The sequence below is a fragment of the Polyodon spathula genome, chromosome 22 (genome assembly GCF_017654505.1).
Source record: "Polyodon spathula isolate WHYD16114869_AA chromosome 22, ASM1765450v1, whole genome shotgun sequence".
Lineage (NCBI taxonomy): Eukaryota > Metazoa > Chordata > Actinopteri > Acipenseriformes > Polyodontidae > Polyodon > Polyodon spathula.
In genome coordinates this window covers 5,596,625-5,611,112 of record NC_054555.1, presented here as the reverse complement: position 1 = coordinate 5,611,112, position 14,488 = coordinate 5,596,625, and positions in this window count along the sequence as shown.

Genomic DNA, 14,488 nt, shown 5'->3' with positions numbered 1-14,488 from the left:
CCTGCAATACAATGAAGTAGGGGTGACTTGACTGAAATCTTTAAAATCTTAAAAGGAGTTGGCAAAATGAACCCTGACCTAAGTCTAGGACAGAAACCAGTACAAGTGAACAGACTTGGAAATGAAGTGGAGGCAGACTCAGAACAGAGGCGTTTACACAGAGGGGTGAGGGTATGGAATGGGTTACCCAGCTGTGTTGTTGAAGCTGAATTGTTCGGATCTTTTAATCAGTAGGTAGGAACCAAACTAGGATTGATGGGCCACCCATTCTTCCTACTGATTTAGACATGTGGTTAAATTCATGATATAGTCATGTTTTCTTAAATGTCACATAGAATTCCATTTACAGAGAAAACAGTGGCAAATGTTATCTACTGAATTATTGAGATGGTTACGATTATTATTATTTTTTTACATGCATGATTAATTGAGTTCATTTATTCAAATGTGAAATAATGTTACAAAAACCTGCAACAAATTACAGATGGTAAAAGATGAAAAACATTAAGCTTTGAGAAAGCAATGCCATGTATGTTTGTGTCATCTTTAATGGCATGCAATAGATAGAAACAGAAGCTTAATCAATCAGTCATCAATGTAAAAGTTTGCCAGTTTGATTAAATGTAAACACATACATATTAAAACATTCAAATGACTGAACATGCTTTTGGTTTTGCAGTGTGTTTATTTGCTATGGTCAAGGGTTAATCTCCAATTTCACTATGGATTTATATTAGTTTTTATAGAGATACTAAAAATAGTAGGTAGCTTATTAATAATTTCGAGTGAGCCTGACCAGGCTTAGCCTCTTCGTGATCAGGAATCCAGGTAGGGCAAAGATCACTTCAGCAATATCGCATTTCTATTTGAGGATTTAAAAGTGGCTACTGCCAGACATATGCAGTAATGAAGAATGCACCCTTCATTCAGTGCTGGTTGCAGAAGCCATTTTAAAATTATTGTGCAAGAACCACACCAGATATGAGGCTCAGTGAGATCCAATTGGAGATCCACGTGGATTAGGAGCAGAAAATGCATTTTATACATGCAGTGACTGAAATCAGTTCTTTTTAAAAAGTGTCAGTAATTCAAAATAGTATGCTATATAAACTAGCATAACCTGAACAATACAATTATATGTAATTACATTAGTCTTAGTAAAAAACTAAAATCTAAAGGTTGGAAAATTTTCATTTCAATCTGTCTGTCTGCAGTAGATGACTTTGACTAAATAAACTTGTGTTCATTAGCATCGCTAATACATGCCTAAGTGTAATATTATATTATATATATAAGTATATACATACATAACATTTTATATATATATTGACAAGTATACATATATGTATATATATAATATACATCATATATATATATATATATATATATATATAGAGAGAGAGAGAGAGAGAGAGAGAGAGAGAGAGAGAGAGAGATATAGATATAGATATATATATATATATATATATATATAGATATACATAGATATATATACAGCATTTATTTAGGAGACGATGAATGAAAAGTCAATTAAATTAACAGTAACAGTAAGATCCTCATTCTACTGTTGTTAGATCACAGAAAGTAAGTCAGATTGTGTCTGATCTGCAGATGGATACTACAGTATTAAAATAACAGTTGGTGGTTCAGTTGGTATTACTCTTCTGTCTGAGCCAGAACTCCACCAATATCTCAGCATTACATTCTGGCCTGCCTGAATAACCCGTCTAACTTGATACATTTTGCATTGATGGCTTTTTATTAATGGCTTGGAAAATGCTATAACTGGAAATGTATAGTATTAGGTCATGTTGTCTATGGGTTAAAGCAGGAGTCTCCAAGACTGGTCCTGGAAAGCTACAGGGTCTTCTGGTTTCCGTTTCAATAGCTGGCTTAATTAGTTAAGATTAACAGGTGCCTTTAACCACTGATGATGTGAAGACACCTAGAAAACCTGCAGGATTGGGGCACTCCAGGACCAGGGTTGGAGACCCCTGATATAAAGTGTGCATACTTCAAGATGCCACTGGCCTATCTCAAGGCATATGCACATTTCATTTAAGAAGGAACTGGCAACTGCAAAGGTCAAAGTAAATTTAGTGGTGGTAACTGCAAGGTGAACACAGTAATATGAACAGACCACCAGGTATTCTAGCAAGAACACAAAAATTGAGTACAGTAGTGTATTAAAACCCTTTAGAAACCAGGAGAGAATGAAGGGTACAAAAGACCTGTGTATGTATATTTATAATATATTACAATATGATGATAACTTTTGAAATATACCTTAGACATGAAATGTATCTCACTGCAGTAGTTTCATATACTGGTATACTAGTCAACAAAGCATTATTCTTCTAGTTTAGTCTGAAGTGCCTTGAAAACAATAGCCACAGTAAATCACGCCAAGCGCGTCTTTGTAGCTTGTCTGCTTGTGTTGTTTACAGTGAGGTAAGCTCTCTTATGATTGGCTATGGGAGCATATGATAGATGCTGTCTATCATATGGGCTTGGAAGGTCCTTGTCTTGTTATTGGATGCAACACATCACATAGCTGAATGGGAATCTCAGATTCTATGCACAGGGTGTCAGTTGCAGTTTATGTTGATCCTTGAATTTGCATAGTATAGTAGTGTTTTAACCTCATTAAAGTCTTCAGCAACAATGCAACACACCTCAGTGCCTTTTTAAATTACAGAGTAACACTCACACATTTACATAAATAAAACTGTGCAGCATTTTAAATGTCATGTTATTTTATCCTTCAAAAGAAAAGCTCTTGCTTAAATTTGACATGAAAGGGGACTTTTTGGTCTACATAGATTTTCTAATTCTGAACCTTGGGAAATTTTAGAAGGAATCTCAAGCACAACTTTACAGGATTATCTTCAATGTGTATTCAGTATTTTAATCTTATAGACCCCAAATCCTTAAATAGAATGGACAAAATAATGCCGAATGCATAAAAATGCATTTGGAATTTAGAACACTTTTTTTTTTTTCCCCTCACTTTCAAACCTGTTTCACAGCACATCTCACTTAGCTTTTGTCATAAAGAGACCTTGTGATTCTTTATAGTGCTTTGAATTGCAAACTACGATAATTATTCACTAATACATTTCATAATTGAGTGGAAAGACGGTGTCACAAGCAATTTAAGAAAACAAATAAAACATATTCAGCCATGCAGGGGTTGTATAATTAAAGGGCCCAATATTTAACCCCTTGTTGACCCTCTTTATGCAGTTAGTTTGCACAGAGGTGTCTAATTAAATGTGCCAAAAGCCAGGATGAGGTTGCTAGGGCCTTGATTAAAAAAACTTGTGAAGTGCAGTGGATTTGTCACTAGAGTCTGAAAGCATATTTTTTAAAGTAGATTTTCTTTCATTCTTTGTAAGACCCAGAGTTCAAAATCTAATTCCATCATATATATGAAGGCTTTAGGATGCTGTGGGGTCCAGCGTTTAAAGAAACAGGCTTGTAACCAGAAGATCCCCAGTTCAAATCCCAGCTCAGCCACTAACTCATTGTGTGACCTTGAGCAAGTCACTTAACCTTCTTGTGCTCTTTCTTTTGGGTGAGATGTTGTTGTAAGTGACTCTGCAACTAATGTATAGTTCACACACCCTGCTTTGTGATGGTGGTCCACTCTGAAAGGTGCTATCTAAAAATAAAGATTACTATTATATATGTTTATTTTCTTAAGTAAAATAGCAAGTCATTGTATGCCTGGATGTATTTGGTATAGTGGCACTAGTATCATTGCGCTACTGCGGTTGGATTAAGAGCCGAGTGTTATCTTGTGAGTACCAGTGTAGGGAGAAATGAATATATTGTGTTGTGGTTTATAATCTATAATGATTCCTTTATTTAATTCCAATATTACACATATATTATTGAAACATTATCTGTATACAAAATAATGTAGCACAAGTTATTACAGAAGTAAAAAGTAGAGCTCTATTACCTATCCTTCTAGGTGCGCGTCAGCAAGCATCTTCAAGGTCACCGGGAGTACTCCAAGAGGGTCACAAAAAGTGCTTGTGTGTACTCTCAATTTATGCAGACAGATAAACACGCTTAAGTGCTGTGCTAAAATGACCTCTTATGTATACATTGTACTTGAGTTCAACTAAAGGGCACCCAGTTTAGATATACTTTCACTTCTCTTTCAAGCTGCAACTTAGCTCTTCATATAAACCCTTTCTTAGTTGATTTCTAACCGTACAATTGGCTTAAAAGCAACTGCATACAGAAGCCATTGAAATCATGTCAGTAAGGACACCATTGTTAATAATAATAATCTTTATATAGCGCCTTTCATAGTGCACCACCATCACAAAGCACTTTACAAGATACGAGGCAAGGGTGTGTGTACTGTGCATCTGCTGCAGAGTCACTTACAAGAATGTCTCACCCAAAAGACAGAGCATAAGGAGGTTAAGTGACAAGCTTTGGGCCACACAATGAGTCAGTGGCTAAGCTGGTATTTGAACCGGGTACCTGCTGGTTATAAGCATGTTTCGTTAACTACTGGACCACACAGCCAACTATGTTGCTGTGTGGTGTTCTTAGCTGTTGGGGTAATATCTTCATTTAGGTTCTTTTCCAAACCCATTTGGTCCTACATTATTGTAAATCACATGCATCCAGTTAGGGGTGTATAAAACACAGGATCTTTATTAGAGCTAAGCAGTTTGCAGAACGAGTAGGATGGGTCGTTTCTGCTTGTTTAACCCCAATCAGACCCCTCTCTCTAACTATCTCGGAATCACTGTGTAGATAGTTTACCACTGCTTTATTTCAATGAACAAGACATTCACATAAGACCCCATCCATTTCTTGACCAAACTATAGATACAGTTTTAATACATGAGATATGGATATCTGCACCTACATTTTGTCTTATTAATTCTATTCAAGCTGTGCAACAGAGTAAAAGTAAATCTATTGAAATTCCGATAGCTAATTTAATTGCATCAGCAATCAACCTGACACTAACTGCATTACAAACAGATGGAGGATTATAAATACATGAGGATAACAATAAGGGGCCTGAAACACACTCAGGTGGCACTTCAGATCATACAGGAAGACGTGGGGAGGCCCTGCAATGATGCCAACTGTCGCTTTTGCAAGTAAAGTAAAAACCCAAATGACACCATGCTATTAAGCCCAATTCCATGGAGTTCGTTTCGCTATTGTACAGTCGTTGAAGATATAGACATTGATATAATATATATTTTTTCTGAGCATTTGCATCTTTGTGGTATTGGCTATATTATACTTGAAGAGTGAGTTCTGTATATTTCTTTGATTTCATCCTTTTCAGTAATTAGTCAACCTAAGTAACTTTCCAATTAGATTGGATTTCTGTTGAGAGCTCAACCATATTGCAACAGCTGCTGGGTATTCTTTACATATCATATGCTTTCTTGAAGATAACTCCAAAAACGTAAAAGTGAAGACAGGCACAGGGACAGAGTCTCGAGTTGTTTGTGCAGTGTATTATTTTTACAGTTCTACAAAGCAAAATGACACCTTCTAACCTCTCAGCCACACAATTCAGCGTCTGGTTCAGGCAATTGAAACTATGTTAAATGTCATACTGATGCAAATGCCGCTGTGCAGAATACTGCTCCTTTGTGAAGGTTTTTAAATCACGGTTTCTGCATTTTGATTAGAAGGGGCATTGAAGAGTAAAATGGCTTGCTTTTTTTCTTTTTCTTCTGCTGCTGGATGCATACCGAGAGCTCATCCTAACGTATACAGCACACATCACTGACCTGAAAGATTGCAGCCCTGGTTTCTGTATTGATAATATATTACACTGAAAGCATTGACACATGCTGCCATATAGCCTCTTAGTTTATATATGTATTGATAATATATAGCATATGTGCCTATAAAATTCTATAGTATATATATTTTATTATATATATATATATATATATATATATATGTGTGTGTGTGTGTGTGTGTGTGTGTATATAGTACAAGTTCTTCTGCCTTAATTTATCAGGTATTACCATTTTGTTTTCAGTTTGTTTTACACAGCCATGGGTCTTACACCTCAGTTCTCAGTAGATATTCATTTAAAATACACTTAATCTATTACTTTCAATAATATATTCTGTGCATTGTGAAAATCAATCAACAAAAGCCATAATCCCCTTGTGGAAGAACCAAATTTGAAGAAGAATGTCTTTTTTGCTTCATGTTAGAATGTATCGATTTGTCACCCAAAAACACAATTGCATGCCAAACTGAGGAAAGATTGTTTAATGCATCATTTACACAAGTACATACATCCTAGAAAAAGACTGTACCCCCAAATATTATGTAAGCAGTTGCCTATGTACCTATCCCCCTGGGAGTCCTGATCACCTGATCACAAAGCTGCTCTTTTAACCCTTGATTACCAGCACGGATAGTTAAAAGCCATGATGTTGCCGATCTTGTTTTCCAACACATCATGCAGGTAGTAATATTATTCTATATAATTTTCAGACACACACTGAGTAATTAATTAAAGCAGATACATTGTTCAGCTTTATATGTTAGCCAATTAAATGTCTGCTTGACTTCTTTACCTCATTTATGATTAACTGTTTGATGTTAATCAACGGAAATCCATATTATTTCTAATTGAACAGCTATTTTTAAGTGCACATACTGTTTTATTAGTGTTACTTCTGTGTAATAAGGTGTTAGAAAGTATTTTTCTTTTTTTTTAACCACATACAATATGTAATATAATAGTTTAATTAGGAATTCTTAAAAATAAGTATTATTGTTATGATATATATTGTTTTATTTTTTAGATCGTTTAATGACTTGTTTTAGATGCAAAAAGCATTATTCTGATTATAATGATAAACACCAGCCTGGTGATTCATTCTGCAAGCTTTTAAATCAGCTAGCAGCATCGTTTTGTCTCTTGTCTGTTCCCATGGCTATTCGAGGCAAGCTGACAGATAAACATCCTTTACAAATCTATTCTGTTGTTGAGGAAACTGGACTTAAATTGTGTTTGGTCTTTTTTCATTAGCATAGATCTGTAGCTTGACAAGAGGCTGCAATTACACACAATGCTGTAGTTACAGTGTACTATAATGTTAAAATCATAGTGTTATTAATCAGGCACATATAACTGTCATTACTTACACTACATTAATAAAATAACAATCTGTAATTCACAAGCTAGCAGTAAACAAATGGGGTCCATGTTAATGATCTACATGGAGATCTAAGAAACAACATTATGACTCGCTCGTTAAGATATGGTAATTTCCTTGTAATTACACAGTAGTAACAGCATGGATAAATGATAATGACCTGGTTATTACAATGTAATAACATGGTTACTCATGCATTGTAATCTAAAGTGCTTCCAGAGCACAAGATAAGTGCAAGAAGGAGGAAGCTTTATATACCTAAATAGTTTCCCTTGCTTCAAAGCATTGCAGAAGCAGGCTTATGTTTTAGTCTCAGTGGCTGTACAGATACACAAAAGACTTTATTATATTCCAGCTTTGTTTTTTTTTTGTTGCTTTTTTTTTTTTTTAATGTAGCTCTGTTTCTGATCTATTAGACAACCTCTATGCATTTGTCCAGCACTACTGTGAACTGAACTTCAAAAGCAGATTTGGGAGGACTTCTCTTGTCATCATATCGATAGAACAATAACCCTAAGTGTCTTACAACAGCTGTCACTGTGTAGAAGAAGAAAACAAATGGAAGGAAACACTTGAACAGTTTGAAGAAAGCAAATAAGAAGAATAACAGATCACAGCCAACATTATCTCCATGCCATAGTGTATTTCAATATGCATTCCTATGAATAACATTTACTGAGAAATCTCAACTGGAAGGATGCACGCCTGTGACGTGTGTGGTGGGTGGATAATACCTTGACCTGGGAGTTGGTTTCAGTTGGTAGATTTATGATTATGATAGATTGTCATCTCCTGTATAAATACAGACTTTTGAAATTCTTAAGATCATATACATGTTACATGAAAGTCATATTGAGTGCTATTTAAATAATGCAACTCAAGTGAAAGCCATCTACATGCATACATAATTTATTAGGCACTGGCACCAATAGAATGCTGATTCTGGAGTTGGGGGTCAGAGGATTACCCAAACATCCTCATCCAGCAATGATTATACCCCCAGATGATTGCTTTCACCTGTGCCCTGTGATAAGTCCAATATTAAATTACTAAACATTTTCCACCACTGAATTTCCATTTCATGAAAAGGAGTACATTTCATTTGGAAATATGCTTAGGTCCTCCCATTCAGATTTTTTAAATTGTGAAGTGTAGTGCAGTAGATCCTTTAAGTTTTATTATACATATACATTTTTTTTTGTTTGGTTTGTTTTTTAAGGACTGCCAACATAAATATTTAGTTCGCAGAAGGACTCAATATTTGTGTGAACCTGTTGGACATGTTAAGGGAAAACATGTTTGCTTTCCTGCCAATCTTCACAAATATCAGGAAAAAAATTACAAAAACCACTTTCAAAGGGTTGTTTGACATTTCATATATATATATTATATATATATATATATATATATATATATATATATATATATATATATATATATAATTAATTCATTATTTAAACAGTATGTTTATGTGAACTGTATGAGGTTCTTGAAGTTGCATTGCCAAGACTTGAAAACAATAATAACATTTGCATTATAAGGTATTAATTAATATGGTCCAACATACATAAGGTGACAAAAGAACCATTCCAGTAGACCAGATCTCAACACCAGTTTCTTCTCATGGTCCTATGGTTTCCATTACTCCGGAATGCCAGTGTAAAGGAGATGGATCGTCTCTGTGGACCTTCTCACTGTGAACAGTATGAAATAAATCAATCAATGGAGCTGGATTCCTGTTTGACACCCGTAATCAAGCAGTGATTAAATCTGCCTTGTTCAACCTTCACCTCAAGGTGATGCTTAGATGGCAATCCAGGCATCAGTGTCTCCTTTCATTGATTGTTTTGAGCAATTGTTTGTTAGGCTCCTCAAAGACCCTGCTCTCAGGAATTAGGTGGTGCTCAATTCTGCTGCCAAGCTACTGTTTCACAATATGCATTCAGGTCCCATAACATGCTCTGCTGCTCTGGTTGTCCACTACAGTGACCTCTGTATTTAATATCCTCTTTCTGACCGACAGTGCACTGGGTCCAAAACATTGAGTCTTTTTTGTATTTTATTTTTACAATAAACTCATTAGGACTGTTTCCCATGGCCTGGACAGTCTGTATGTATATGTGCTTAATATTAGTACACTGGGGTCATGTAACAACTCCCAGCAAAGACATTGATTCCACTGGGACTGGGATTTAGAACTGCTTCATACTTGTTTTTCCAAACTCTTACAAAACACAAGTTTGTCAAGGTGAAGATAAATATTCATTTTTCAGTCATTAAGAAATGAGTATCTCAGTGACAAGGCTGCCTAAACTATCAGAACTGGTTTGATTCATTGGCCAGATTCAAGTTTGATCCTAAATGGTTCAGCCAGTACATTTAATATAGATATCTCCAGCTCTGTCAATGAAGCAGCTTACTGTCTAAATACAGGTATTTCCATCTCTCAGTGGCTTACAGGAAAGCACCCGTCTGTCCCAAAAAGACATTGGAACAGATTTAATTTTGCAGAAAAAAAAATCTTTAAAAAAAATAACCTTCGAATACTTAAATTAACCTTCTGAGTTGTCTGTTACTAAGTTTTAGACCTTGACAAATCAGCCCCCTGTCCTGAAACATATGGCACGTTGTTATTCAGTCACCTGCCAACAATCGAATATCTTCCTCCATCATCAATCAGTTTTGACAAGTTTGTGAATAATCAGCTATGGTATCAGAGCAAAAGGATGTCACAAATGTTCCCTAATGGCTTCCTACTGGCTTGCTAAGCTTTTCATTTTTCGCAGTTACCATTTGTTCAGGTTTAGTCTGCATTCGAAAAATGGGGAACCTTATGCACTGATTGTGTTTGTCCATCTGTCTGTCGGTCTGTCAAGAAGTACATGGTGAACTCGATAACTGTCTTCACCAAACATATAGCATACACACCTAGCCTCCTATAGAAATGTTTTTTGTTCTTTTTCTGTTCTGACTCTATGTCAAATGTTAGATGACTTACAGTTTAGTTAATTTCATTATTTTTTATTATAGGTTTCAGCAAAGCCGAAACACTATAGATAACTATTTGCTATACTTTGCTGACAATCTGACTCATCAGTTGCTTGCAGAGATAGTAGGACTGCAGCTTTGGTGATCTTCAACCTAATGTACTATGTTTTAAAATAGTGTTTAATCCAAAGCATGGAAAGGAGATAGAAAAAGAACACTTTAAACAGCATTGTGTAAGTATATTATGTGACATTATGTCATGTTTAGCATGCATCTCCACTCTGCAGGAATGACCTTGATGCAGTATGACAAAAACTGTAGGCTGTTATGGTCGTTCTTGCTGTTTTACCCAGCACTGTACTGACAAGAATTCATAAGTGCATGGTTTGGAGTGTTTGAGAGCATTTTCAGGCAGCATTTATTAAGAAATAGAATGGCATTGTTAATTGAATCCATATGCATATTCACTGTATTCATTGCATGGATTTATAATGCCTTAAACCACTTTTCACTTAGTTTTTAAGCGTTAGAATAATGCCATTCTTAATATAATATCATCAGCTCATGAGTCACAATCACAGATATAAAGTTGCCATTATAGACGTGTTTTAGCGAAGTATTGTAATTTAAAATGAAGACAGACTTTCAAGTGCATAGAAATGGAGAAACATTGCCATCTAGCGATTAAAATGAGGAATTGCTAACAATCGAATCTACCCAAATGAAAAAAGTACACCGACAGGAAAAACGTTAGCTTTTTAAAATCATGTATCTACAGATGCAAAACGCTAGCAATGCACATGTCTGCGTCTGTATTCCCTTCTTCAAGTTCAGCCTATGAAAAACACCATTCCCTCTATATCTTATATTAATCCTAATATTAATAACAATGTATCCAAACTGTGTGATAATCAGATGTAGCAGTCTATTTAATTGATCTAGACAGTAACTTATCTAAAACTGCGGTTTAAATAATTAAAGCATGACCATCCCTGGCGGTTTATATATTTAAGAGACTTGCAAGCACGATTAAAAGTTTGATTTGCATAACATTGGCCTTATTTTAATGAAATAAATACTACTGGATGAGCCACTGTTTGCATCAACTGAAGAGACTCTATCCTGGGTCTGTACTCTGTTGCAACAACCCTCCCTTATTCCCAACAGTACAGGGGCATTTGCATCGTGTGTTACGGACATTTTAGCAATGTGCAGTGAGAGGGAACTACATAAGAACATAAGAACATAAGAAAGTTTACAAACGAGAGGAGGCCATTCGGCCCATCTTGCTCGTTTGGTTGTTAGTAGCTTATTGATCCCAAAATCTCATCAAGCAGCTTCTTGAAGGATCCCAGGGTGTCAGCTTCAACAACATTAATACCTAGGATCCTTTCCGAAGCTGTACTATCACTAACATATCCGTAGTGCTACGTCAAACAGAGGCATAGGCAGCAACTGTAATTCTCGAACTGGTTATTTGCAAACACATCGTATTGTGAATGACTTTTTGATGACAACTACTGTAGAGACAGTTACATTCGCATCGTGGCAACAATGTAGCGTAAAACACCGAAACCGAAATGCAACATCGATAATGGATAATTGCAAAGCATATGACATGGTTTATTTAGATTTCCAGAAAGCTTTTGACAAAGTCCCGCACAAAAGATTAATTCTCAAACTGAACGCAGTTGGGATTCAAGGAAACACATGTACATGGATTAGGGAGTGGTTAACATGTAGAAAACAGAAAGTACTGATTAGAGGAAAAACCTCAGAATGGAGTGTGGTAACCAGCGGTGTACCACAGGGATCAGTATTAGGTCCTCTGCTATTCCTAATCTACATTAATGATTTAGATTCTGGTATAGTAAGCAAACTTGTTAAATTTGCAGACGACACAAAAGTAGGAGGAGTGGCAAACACTGTTGCAGCAGCAAAGGTCATTCAAAATGATCTAGACAAGATTCAGAACTGGGCAGACACATGGCAAATGACATTTAATAGAGAAAAGTGTAAGGTACTGCACGCAGGAAATAAAAATGTACATTATAAATATCATATGGGAGATATTGAAATTGGAGAAGGAATCTATGAAAAAGACCTAGGAGTTTTTGTTGACTCAGAAATGTCTTCATCTAGACAATGTGGGGAAGCTATAAAAAAGGCTAACAAGATGCTCGGATACATTGTGAAAAGTGTTGAATTTAAATCAAGGGAAAAATGTTAAAACTGTATCTGCCACATTTTAAGACTTGTCATCGCTACACCTCATCTTGAATATTGTGTGCTTCTGGTCACCTCGCTATAAAAAAAGATAGAGCTGCTCTAGAAAGAGTGCAAAGAAGAGCGACCAGAATTATTCCGGGCTTAAAAGGCATGTCATATGCAGACAGGCTAAAAGAATTGAATCTGTTCAGTCTTGAACAAAGAAGACTACGTGGCGACCTAATTCAAGCATTCAAAATTCTAAAAGGTATTGACAGTGTCGACCCAAGGGACTTTTTCAGCCTGAAAAAAGAAACAAGGACCAGGGGTCACAAATGGAGTTTAGAAAAAGGGGCATTCAGAACAGAAAATAGGAGACACTTTTTTACACAGAGAATTGTGAGGGTGTGGAATCAACTCCCCAGTAATGTTGTTGAAGCTGACACCCTGGGATCCTTCAAGAAGCTGCTTGATGAGATTTTGGGATCAATAAGCTACTAACAACCAAACGAGCAAGATGGGCCGAATGGCCTCCTCTCGTTTGTAAACTTTCTTATGTTCTTATGTTCTTAAACGTACGCAATCTTGCTTTTTTTAAATATTTGCATAGGGTAGTCCTGTAGTGCCATCTAGTGGTTGTTGCGTTTAACAGATATGCTGGTTTACTGTGATGTAATAGTGAAATAGTACTCAATTTACAGAACAATGTAAAATGACATGCCATGTTCTGCCACATTTTCCGTTGTAATATTACTGCTTTACCAGAGCAGGGGTGGCAAACTCAATTCCTGGAGGGCCGCAGTGTCTTTTGGCTTTCGTTCAACCTGAGTCCTTGTTTGCTTAATTGGTCTGATTATCTGATTAATTGCATAACTTTAACACGACTCTCCAGGCCTCAAAATGTTTTGTAGGTCGTGTACCTTTAATCAAGTGCGTTTCTTCAATCATCAACTGTGAAAGTATTAAACATGCCCAATTGAATAATTACACATAATTACATTAATTGAGAGCTTAAGTTGGAATGAAAACCAGAAGACCCCGTGGCCCTCCATGAACTGCTTTTGACACCCCTGTGCTAGAGGGAGGACAGGAAACAAGAATCAAACCCTTGACCTTAACACTAAAACATCGGTCTTAGAGCTTTCTCTAAAGCAACAGTTGTGCTTACTCCAGCACACAACTGAATCCATATTAGGGTAAAAAATACCCATTCCTTTTTCTGGTAGTCAAAAACAAATACTCATGGCACTTTATAAAAAGGTTGCTCTGAAGCTATCTGAAACCCCTCAATGAAGGTCTCCGAAGCTTGTCAATGTAACAGACAGTGTTGTTTGATAAACTCCTGTTACTGACGCTACTTAACCCAGCATGTGAGACAAGGCAATGGGAAAAAAGCTAAAAAATGATGGAGTTGGAGTTGGGCCAGTTAGTAGCTGGCCTCCATCTCTTCCACATGCATGAAGAAAGACCTAACTGACATCTGCATCAAAGAGTAAACAGGTTCTTAAGCCTTTTCCTATTCGTGTTCTTGTCATTTGTCTTTAAAAAAAGAGAAATAAAAGCTTGACAGCAAAGAGAACACATGAATGCTGAACAATGGTAGGTTGAGTCTGTATTGTGACTTCTATTAATAATTCATTTTGTTTTATATTTGTGGTACTTATTCACACTCCTTGCGTCACAGAGTCCAGCCTGTGTTTCAGTAATGTTAGTCCATTATTCATGTCTATGACTTGGTTACAGCTCTGGAATGCTGTAGGAGTCTAAGCTACTTGTGATTCATGACGACGTTAGAAAACGTGGAAGCACCCGCAAAATTATACTGTGCGCTGGTTAAAATAAAATGTTTTAGAATGCTAACATCTATACTCAAAATATCAAAGACTCAGCTTTATAGTGTTGTTCTTTTTAAAATATAGACGCAATCAACATCTTATATAATTCTACTAGAAATGACAGATTAAACATGTTAGTATAGCAGAGCTCAAACAGTGGAGCAATTAAATAGGAGTTATATAGAGAAGAGATTCTGTGCAGTAACAGTCCATTTCACTTGACACAGGTCTTACTGCAGGCTGGGCAAGTGCTATTAAAAAGTTACAGAAACTTAGCGA